Source organism: Sinocyclocheilus grahami, unplaced genomic scaffold (genome assembly GCF_001515645.1).
Source record: "Sinocyclocheilus grahami isolate Dianchi unplaced genomic scaffold, SAMN03320097.WGS_v1.1 scaffold110.1, whole genome shotgun sequence".
Taxonomy (NCBI): Eukaryota; Metazoa; Chordata; class Actinopteri; order Cypriniformes; family Cyprinidae; genus Sinocyclocheilus; species Sinocyclocheilus grahami.
In genome coordinates this window covers 1,177,552-1,188,607 of record NW_015505289.1, presented here as the reverse complement: position 1 = coordinate 1,188,607, position 11,056 = coordinate 1,177,552, and the positions used below count along the sequence as shown (strand labels likewise).

The following is an 11,056-nucleotide window of genomic DNA, read 5'->3' as shown; positions in this document are numbered from 1 at the left end:
ATATATTAATTACAGGGTGCTGCGATTAATTAATCTAATCGCAAACTAATTTGGCTGTAATAATAAGAATATTAACTTCTTATTTACTGAACTGTTGTATAAAATCACATTTGCACTCGTGCTCTTCATGACAAAAACAGCACTCCTGTGATATTGCTCTCGTTGCTGGTGTGATATCGCTTATCATATGATGTAAATATGAGACAAAAACTCATACAGGGGCATTTTTTCCCCCCCAATATCTAGAACTTTAGGGCATAACTGCATTAATATTTTTCCATATATATTTCCGCTAACATTTAACACAAGATCTGATTAACGTGAAGGTGAAATGCTGTAGTAATATTACAAATCTGCGGAAGCATTTGTCATCATGCCTAGGGCGCTATGATTTCCACAGTGAATGAATGGAGCGGATGTGCTCTTTTGTTTACTACACACATACTGAAGCGCACGTGACGCTCGCGGTGTTTTCAGCCTCTACCGTCTCCCTGTATGACAATATGGACACATGAACATCATTCAGCCGCTCTGAGACATTTTGCCGTTTAATTTGAGAAAAACTCATCTCACATACACAGCAGCTGCAAGTTCTTCACGGCAACCCGTCAAAATAAAAGTTTGGTTTAACTTGAAGAAACTGTGACAGAAATATATTACTATTGTGCAGTAGAATGTAAGATTCAATGTAATAACAATACTACTACTACTACAAATGATAAATATGAATACAGCTTTATTTTTAAAGGAATAATCTCACTTTTTTTCTTTTTAATTTTAACAGTAAACCTCTGTTGTGCAGCGCTTAAAAAATTAAGATTTAGTTTTCATTTAATTAAAGGATAAATTAAATTGTTTTATGCCTTCATTTGTTTACCAGAAAAAATTAAGAAAAACATTTTATAGAGCCCTATTATTAATAGGGCCCTATAAAATATATAGGGCTCCAAAAAAAAAGTATAAAATAAAGGTCTGTGGCTCTTAATTTCTTTTGATTAATTCACCATTTGTAAACTGATGCTTACTGTTCAATTTTTAGAAATATAAATAGCATTTGTATTAAATCTATATTCATTAAATGTAATCAAAAAAATCGAGAATCAAATCGAGAGCTTGCGAATCAGAATCGAATCGGGACATCTAATATGTCGAACCCAGCCCTAATATGGACCGCTTGTATTTCACAGTATACATTATAATATAGTTATTCACATGTCAAGTATTTTAACACTTAAACCGCCAGGGGTCGTTGTATACCTAAAACCACCAGCGAGTAAAATTTACACATGCACATGACTACTGTTTTGATATGGCTAGAAAACGTATTATGTCACTGTATTATGCCACTGTCTTCACAAAGTAATGTCTAGTGTCATGAAATGATTTTTAGTCATCAACTATGTTTTTGTCCTCTTGTTTTATGTTCAAGGCTATTTTAAGCAGGCTACACTTATCACTTTTCTTAACTTTGAATATAGGCAAAAATCTGCCTGCATTGACAACGAGAATTAGAAGGAAATAAATACATATTTGGGTGGTGTAATATTATAATAAAATGTCATTAACCACATATTAAGATGACACATGTTGTTTAAATTTCTAAAATACCGTAAATGGACAATAATGAGCAATAATAATTCACTGGATCATATATATATATATATATATATATATATATGTATATGTATATGTGTTATTTTTCAGGAAACAAGCAGAATAAATAGCAAAAAAAAGCAGGATGGATTATTATTCACATGTCAAGTATTTTAACACTTAAACCGCCAGGGGTCGTTGTATACCTAAAACCACCAGCGAGTAAAATTTACACATGCACATGACTACTGTTTTGATATGGCTAAAAAACGTATTATGTCACTGTATTATGCCACTGTCTTCACAAAGTAATGTCTAGTGTCATGAAATGATTTTTAGTCATCAACTATGTTTTTGTCCTCTTGTTTTATGTTCAAGGCTATTTTAAGCAGGCTACACTTATCACTTTTCTTAACTTTGAATATAGGCAAAAATCTGCCTGCATTGACAACGAGAATTAGAAGGAAATAAATACATATTTGGGTGGTGTAATATTATAATAAAATGTCATTAACCACATATTAAGATGACACATGTTGTTTAAATTTCTAAAATACCGTAAATGGACAATAATGAGCAATAATAATTCACTGGATCATATATATATATATATATATATATATATATATGTATATGTATATGTGTTATTTTTCAGGAAACAAGCAGAATAAATAGCAAAAAAAAGCAGGATGGATTATTTATTTAATACATGCACTGTGAGAATATATTTCATAATGTATATTAAATAAATATAATATAAATATTGTAATTGTTTTGAATAATTGTATTTCACAATATATATTGTGATAGTTATTCACATTTTAAATATTATAATGTATTAAATTAATTAATATATTTAAATAAGAACACCGAATAATATACACACACATATAAATTGTATATATATTAAAAATATATAATATTTAATTATTTATTAAATGCACTGTGAAAAATATATTAAGCATTATATATTAAATAAATATTTTTAAAAATCATGATATGAGCAATTATATTTCAGTATACTGCCTGTATTACAGTATGTTATAATTTAAATGTTAATATTGTTTTAAAATATGTAATATATTAATAAGAACACCGAACACACTATTTAAACGCACTGTGAGAATTGGTTGTTAGAATAAATAAACTTTGCAATCATTAGAACTCTTGAAATCTTTTAAACATATATAAGCTGACATTTCTGAAACCCATGGTATATATTATGAGAGTTATTTTTTGCTTGAAATTCATCCCCAAAGTGTTTTATATGTTGCATAACCGTGATAATGCCTGTTGTTGTTAATCCACTGAATTAGACACTTTATGAATGAAAGGCTCTACATCTCATTTGAGTATTTTCTTTTGTTACTTGAATTTTTTGTTTTAAAGATGGTTATGCATAACAAAAGACATCAGTGGGAAAAATAGATGCGTAACATTATGAACGTCATGGTTTTAGGTGTCACTGGAGAATCGCCTAGAAAAGGTGAACCGCGACCTCGGGTTCATCCGCATGACTCTGAAACGATTCAACATCCTGCGATCTTCTGCCAACATATAGCCCACGGCTGCTGTGAACTGTCATGAATTATGATCTTTACCCTGGACCATATGAATTATTATCGTTCCACTGTACAGACTCCGATATGTACATGTTCAGTAAATATTTCTACTTTTATTACTGTGGGATCTATTTTGTATGTTTTATTACATGGTGAACATACTATAAAGTATATTTTAATAATGCCTAGATTTGTAAAATCATCTACTTTTTTAACGCCACAGAAATATGGAAAATTGTATGCTCGACTCGATATTTTTTATTTGATTCGTTTGCTGCTGATTTAAATGAATGGCAACAATCCAGTCCTGCAGGGCAGCTCATTGGCATATGTTTCCATTGCACCATGTGTCTTACGACTCTTTATTTAAATGACACTTGCTCAAATAGCAGGCTTTCACTGTTTGTGGCATGTTCATTCATTTACGCGATAACATTGCCTGTGCCATACGCGAGCAGAGAATGATAGCACATATCTGATAATAAGATGAGTAGAGTTGAATTGCCTTGTCGAAATCATCTCATGCAAAGAACACAAACCCAAACCAGCACCGACTGTTTACACATGATTATCAAAGCTAGACCTCTGACATTTTCCAGTGCAACACAGGATGTACTGCTTACTTTGATGCATGAAATTTGAAATATGCTCTTCTCTGCTTTTCCATTGTTAGCTGTTGACTGTTCAGTTTTTTCCTGTAGCTCATGGAATCTATTTAACTGTTGCACAAAATGTTCCACAATTAAAACTGCATACGGAATAATGTGTTCGACTCTTGGCTGTCTACTCGAATCATTCATTAAATGAGCTTGAAACATGTTTTGCGTTCATCAGAACTGTTTTAGTGTTAAAGGCATAATGTGACCATAAAAGGAAAATTCATTTCTGGATGCATGTAAACAAAGAAGTGTGTGTTTTGCAAACCTGCCAGATTCGTATATGCAAAAGCATAAATGATTTTGAGCTTGAATAGAAGGCATGATTTTCAGTAAATCTCAACTTGAAGGTATAAATTTATAGGTGAACTACTTTTAAATTTAGTTTCTTACAAAACATGGTCCTATGGTTTAAGAAGACTTTTATATAGTTATTTTTTTGGAGCTTACAGGCCTGTTCACATAGCTAATAATGATAATTATTTTAGTCTCCACACTAAGTTATTGCTAACATTGTTTATAATTAGTTGGCGCTGCAGTTTTGTCATCTGCCACTTTAAATGTTTGAGCTTTAAAAGCAGGATGGATTCTGATTGGCTGTCAATGTTTTTATTGTTGTTCAGCTATCCACCTTTTTCTTCAGCGAGGAAGTAAGCCTATGGGCGAGACTTCCGGTTCATTAGCCGCTAGAGGTAAATAACGAGGAGAATAACAACGTGCAGTAAACGGTAAAACTGTTTGCACTACAACCCAGTGTGTTCATAATTAAGATAATACATTCAAATAATATGGTAAGACACACCAATTTTCAATATTAAGCAGCAAAAGGAGCGGTTCTGTACAGCTAAAAATAACTGGACGCGGATGAGACCGGAAGCTAGACCCATAGAATTTACCAATGCCCATTTTTACGGCAAGAAAAAGGTGGATAAAAAAAAGTTTTTTGAAAGCGATTCCAGCGATATCGTTATGACGTGGACTCTGCTGTTCCCTTAAATTTAGAATGATTTTTTAAAACTATATTTATCGCTATAACGATTTTATTTATAGGTAGAAAATTCTGTCTTCATTTACTCTCCCTCAAGTTGTTCCAAACCGGTACGAGTTTCTTTGAAGAATGTTCGTAACCAAACAGTTGACGGTAGCCATTGACTTCCATAGTAATTTTTCCCATATGGCTACCGTCAACTGTTTGGTTACGAACATTTTCCAAAATATCTTCTTTTGTGTTAACCAGAAGAAAGAAACTCGTACGGGCTTGGAACAACTTTGAGGGTGATTAAATAATGACGGATTTTCATTTTTAGGTGAACTATCCCTTTAACAGATGTAATAACCTTTCACTTTCATTGGATGGAAAAGAGCGGCTTTTACGTTTTACAACAAAATCCTGCCATTTTTCTATAGAAGCAAGAAAAACAGCTTTGCAATGCATGAGGGTGGGTAATTGAGTCATTTATTAAGTTTTAGTTCTTTATGTTTTGTCCTTTTTAGAGCTTGACAGCTAGTCCCCATCCACATCCATTGTACAGACGAGCAGCTTGAACAATATGCAAACTATCTCATTTTGTGTTTCACATAAGAGAGATAGCCATATGGGTTTGGAACAACACGGTGGTGAGTAAGTAATTACAAAATGTTAATTTTTGGCGTAACTGTCGCTTTAAAGGTCCCATATTGTACACCTTTCTGGAGTTTTATTTATATGTCCTTAAGAATATATATTTGCGGTATAAGTACCAAAAACCATCTCAATATATTTTTACAGCTCCTCTCTCAGGAGCTCTGCTGAGAACAGGGCAGATTCAGCTACATGAGGAGCTTAAAATATCATCTTGTTGTGATGTTGGGTGCCAGAATCAAAGCAATACAGCCTCAAATTAGAAATCTGATCGCATATCTGCTGCCACTGCCAGACAAAAAACCGACGACAGCTGTGACTAAACGCGATAAAACGAGTGGACTTGGCAGAAACGATCGTCAAATATGCTCGCGTTTGCCGCGCTCACTTCTTATCAGAAAAGGTTCAATAAAGTATTGTCTTCGCGTCTACAGATTTCTTGCCATATGTCTATGTTTCTTGCATCTCACGACTATGTCGTGTATGAAATCATGTCTGTGACTAGATAGACGGTGAGTTTGTCTTTACTACACACGTTAGATGTGATCCACCTCATAGTAACAATCCTGTCAGATCGTCCATCCTTTGAGTGAGAGCGTAACGTTGGTCGGCCGATCTGGTTTCGTGGTTAAAGTTAAGTTTTTCGACATGTTTCCGTGTTGTTGTTGTTGCTCAGCAATGGCATGGACGTGATGTTGTCTGGGGTGTGGCTAAAGGAGAGTGGGACGGTGGGCGGTGCTCGGGGTGGTGACTGAAGGCGGTGACTGTGTAGTTCTGACGTCAACGTTTTACGGAAGTCACAACGGTTCGTGAAAAATAGCTAGAACTTTAAGCGGGCTGTGTGCATTTTACTGTGGACTGACTGTTTTGAAACTTATATGGTAGTTAAATAGCCCCTAGACCTCAGCAATCGTGAAAAAAGCCAGGAAAGTTCAGTTTTGACAATATGGGGGACCTTTAAGAAACACTCGCAACAGCAGCGAGTTTAGTCATCGAATTACGCCGCCAGAGGGCGCTACAGCGATGGAAAAATAACCCCTAGAGGAAGGGGAGAGGCGAATTTACCATCCAATGATATCGGGCCAGAAATGATGCTGCTCGCACTTTCGGTAAAGATAGAAAGAAGGAAAAGACGTGCACGCACTGAAAAGCTAGGTCAAGGTTTTGAGAAAGAGCATACGCTTTAAATAGACCCGCAGGACCCACGGGACGCCTCGCAAATGCACGGATCAGCATACCTGTACAGTTTTTCTGCATGCTGTTTTTTTAAAGGATCAACTACATAAGCTGCAGCGGATATAATGCCGCTGCTGTAACGTTACATGCTGAAAACAACAATGCAAAGGCAGTGACAGTCGAGCTCGAGCTCTGCTGTGGTTTAACCAGTCCTGTCACTTCCTCTTGAACGTGTGCATGTTGTGGACTGTCAGCCGTACGCGCTGTTTTAAAAGCACAGGATTTTATTTTTTGACTGCATGGAGGAAACCGTCGGCCTGCTTTGCTGTTTTATTTAGTCGGCTGAACCGGTAGCCAGCGAGGAAATAGCGTTGCAGCGACCGGCAGACAGCTCGACCTGCGGCGGGGATGTGTGTGAGCTAAAGCCGCTGGATATCGATGGCCGCGTCGCTCTGATCAGAGCCGCTTTGAGCTAAAACTCAGGTAAGAAACAACAAAGCCCGCGAAATATCTGCACGCGTTTGAAATGTTCTTTTCAACGGTCTAATTTTGAATTCCAACGGTCGCTTGTGAGTTACGTTGGCTAGTCACGGCCTTCTGTCATTCGTGACCAAAATAAATAAATAATCGCCTTAAACCCTGATTTTTTTGTTTGTTTGTTTTTGTTTTTAAACGGTTTGCCCCATTTAAACGAACCATTTGGGAGTTGTAATGAGATTAATGTAATTTATGTGGGTATTAAAGGTGCTATTTAGTTAATTGTGGAGGAGATTATTCTATTATTTAGATGCTGTCATTTTAGTCTTATCTTAAGGCTTATACGGTTGTCTTGATTAGATGGGATTCATAAATTGGCCAATCTTCGCTTTAGCATGAATAGTTAATGAGGGTTATTATCACTGTGCAGTCAAATCACTTATCAGTTTGATTTTGTACCTGTAATAATGCATGCTGTATTAATTATTCAGTTTCTTGAATTAGCATTGAATTTATATATGTATATTAATGACAAGATGTCTTTAAAGAGCCTTATTTATATTTATGTGTGATTTATAGATGTATAATTTCTGCATGTGATTTCCTCAGGAAAGCTGGTCGTGAGATGTATAGTTAGATTTTTTGGGTTTTGAATTTGTGACCCATCAAAGTTAATTAGCTCTCAGAGATAACCTACCTGGTTGAAGAAGATTAGTTAGCTCTACAACTGACATTATCCACTGCAAGTAAACTGATGAATACTTCATTTAAGTGGTTCTAACACTCATTTAAGGTTGAGGGCCGGATCGGAGAAAATGTCCCCTTTTGCGGGTCGAATTACCTTTTGTTAAACCCTAGTTTGCTCACAATTACATTAATATTAACCATACAATATAATAAAAAAAAAATCTAGGACAACTTTTTTTTTTTAAGATGATGCTTGGTTATTTTAGGGGTGTGCAATATTGACACAAAATGTCTTTTATTTTCATTTTTGATAGTGATAATTACCATATTTTGCAGAGTGTGTTTTTGAGATATAGCGCCTTGGTTGGTTTAAGCCCGTCATTGATAAATAAATATGACACTAAAGCCGCCAGTAGGTGGCAGCAAGTCTCCGTCTTAATGAGTGATCCATTGACTCATTCGTTCAAAACGGCTGATTCGTTTAGAAACTAAGCTAGTGATTGTCTTTATGAATGGGCCACTGAGTCATTGACTCAAATAATTTGTTCAAAAACGCAGATTAATACGCAGTGCTGCCTCGGAGACACACGATTGGTCTTACTTCGGCTTTTTCTTGCCAAAACGGAGATAAACAGACAGCATTGGGACTAATATAACACACTTAATACTAGCGTCTTGTTTGTTGAGCTGTTGTATAAAATCAATTCACATTCGGGAAAGCAACACTCTTGATATAGTTAGACATTACTTAACTATCACGACATAAATATTAAAAACTTAATTTGTTACAGGGCATTTTATTTTTGGTCCTCTTTTGGAAGACCAAACAAAGTAGTTTCGCTTTCACAACGAAGCACACAGCGCCTTCACGACATGACTGCAGCGTCAACAACAATACTACAGCGAGAATAAAAGTTACGCTGCGGCGTTACGATTTGGGCGGCGTTATGCAAATCTTCCCACATAGTGAGGTAGACATGTGGGGGCATGTTAGAACGAGCCGTTTTAGGTAGGCATTGCTGACTCTTAACTTTTATAAAGAATATCTCTTTGGATTTAAGACTTTAGTCTTTGCAACTTTACAGATCTTCTTTATGCACCAAGAGCTCGTAACTCTCCAAAGAGAAAGGAAAAAATGAAATCGCATCATATGACCCCTTTAAATCATCCTGCGGGCCGGATTTTAGTTTTGTGATAAACACTGTTCCCACAGTCTGGAAAAACAGCTTTGTAGTTTATGCAATAAAACAAAAAGTTAAAAACAGTAATATGTTATAAAAAATCAACTACGTTTGAAACAAAACAACAACAACAACAAAAGTGTAAATGGTGATTTACAGGCCTGGAAAGGTTATTTAACTTTCTAATTTGAATATACATTTTTAAAATGATGCTAAACTCTCTAGTATCTTATTAGATATATATTGCTGTTTGTGAGTATAACTTCTGTGGCCGATACCGATATGGTGGCCGATATATCGTGCATCCCTAAATATGATTTTTCTTAACATGGGAGCACTGTTGATTTTTAGCCAAATTGTTTCATTTTTTTATATATTTGATAATTTTACCGTTTTTTTGCGTATGTGGTTGATTCAAATGACACAGGCACGACTCTCTGTCATGTGTTTTTGTGTGCATGTCCATATAATAATTGACCATTTTTGTCAGTTGACCCTGTTTGGCTGATCTAAAGTTAATCAACTGTCAGAGATAACCTACCTGGTTAAGGATTAGAAAGCCCTTAAAGTTACGTTTCCCAAAGACGAAGAGAGTTTGTGCTGTAAAACATAGTTTTGTGTATGCAGTTTGGCGTATTGTGTAGTTGAAATCCATCCAATACTGGTTCCCCCCAATATTTAGATTAGTGTTGACCGTTTCATTGGTTGATAATTAAATTGTTACGTTTGGTCCGAAATATGAAGATACATCCTTAATATCTAGCATTATTTTCATCGGTCTTTGATTAATAAGCATATCGAACACAGTCCTGCATCATCCAGTAATCATTTCAGTCTTGTCAAGATAATTGGGCCGTTCTTCACGTCTTAATCGCAGGGTCACAATTATCTTGTCACGCAATTGTTAATTTTAGCTGCTATTCCACTTCGGAGCCTCTTTTTGCCGTGTGCGCGCAGGACCCTCCCTTTCGCTAGCAACCTACATATTTAGTTAGCGAGACCTCATAGTTTGCCATGTCCTTTTCAAGCAAATCGAGGGAGAGGAAAAAATGCTTCCCTGTATCTAATTATCCTGCCAAAATGATTAGGTTTGTTTTTAATGAATCCTGTTATGAAGCAGCCATCGTAGATAGAATGAGTCACAGTATTGATTGGCTTCCACTGCCCCCTGCTGCGCCCGGCCCGGCCGGAGAACGCCTGCTAATGGCTGCAGCTCCAGCAGGGACGTACGGGTGGATGGTGGCAAGGCAGGCCGCTGCCAGGCTCATGACAGTATGCCAATATGACCCAGACATTATCAGCAGCATGCCGGTGCCACAACGGAGAGAGGGAAGCGAAACGGCGGGGCGACACTACACAGTTGCACCTTGTTATTTATAGCTGAATAGTAAATACTGAGATGCATTCCTTCCAAACAAGGCAAGCAGGCGTGCTAGGGGCCACCAATCTGCTACAGAACATATGCATGGTAATTTGGGCCGGGAAGTTTTGTCATCCATTGTGTTATTACTGTGAAAGAATCAGTGCTGAGCTTTTTTTACAGTGGCTTTTTCTTGTAAAATTTTAAGTTGCATTGCACAATAACTAGGGATGTAACGATTCACTCAACTCACGATTCGATTCACGGTTATTATTTTTTTACAAAATGAGATTTAAGACAACTTATAAATTAAATGTGTCCTTTTATTATTGCTTGGACAAAATGCTGCACATTTCTTTGTGAAATTGAAATATAACACTATAATAATATACTAATATAGCACTTATAGCATATAATTACTCTTTTGTTGGTTTTGATTGCTTCTATTGTCCTCATTTGTTAGTCGCTTTGGATAAAAGTGTCTGCTAAATGACTAAATTGAAATATAATGTAAATGTAAATAACAAAACTAAATTGAAAATTTAAAACAAGCCCCAAATCAAATAAATAAGTAACACAAATAAAATAAATCTCTTCATATAAACAAACTAAGTCTTTGTCTGTGCTCTTTCCTTTTAAAATTAGAAGCAAACACTGCATTTTAATCATGATCCAAACAAAGATGCTGCATACATCCAACATGAGCAGTTTTTCATCTAAATTAGATTGTATAATTTTGAAAT

General features: G+C 35.8%; 2 protein-coding genes across 2 annotated transcripts in view; both read left to right on the top strand.

Annotated features, from left to right (window-relative positions):
• The window catches only part of LOC107589003 (M-phase phosphoprotein 9-like), a 28,233-nt gene that overhangs the window by 16,201 nt on the left and 976 nt on the right, over positions 1-11,056 (top strand). The window lies entirely within an intron of this gene.
• The window catches only part of LOC107589002 (membrane-associated phosphatidylinositol transfer protein 2-like), a gene marked incomplete at its 3' end in the record, with an annotated part of 42,677 nt that continues 38,041 nt past the window's right edge, over positions 6,421-11,056 (top strand). Inside the window, exon 1 of the mRNA XM_016277297.1 lies at positions 6,421-7,091. The remainder of the gene's footprint in view (positions 7,092-11,056) is intronic.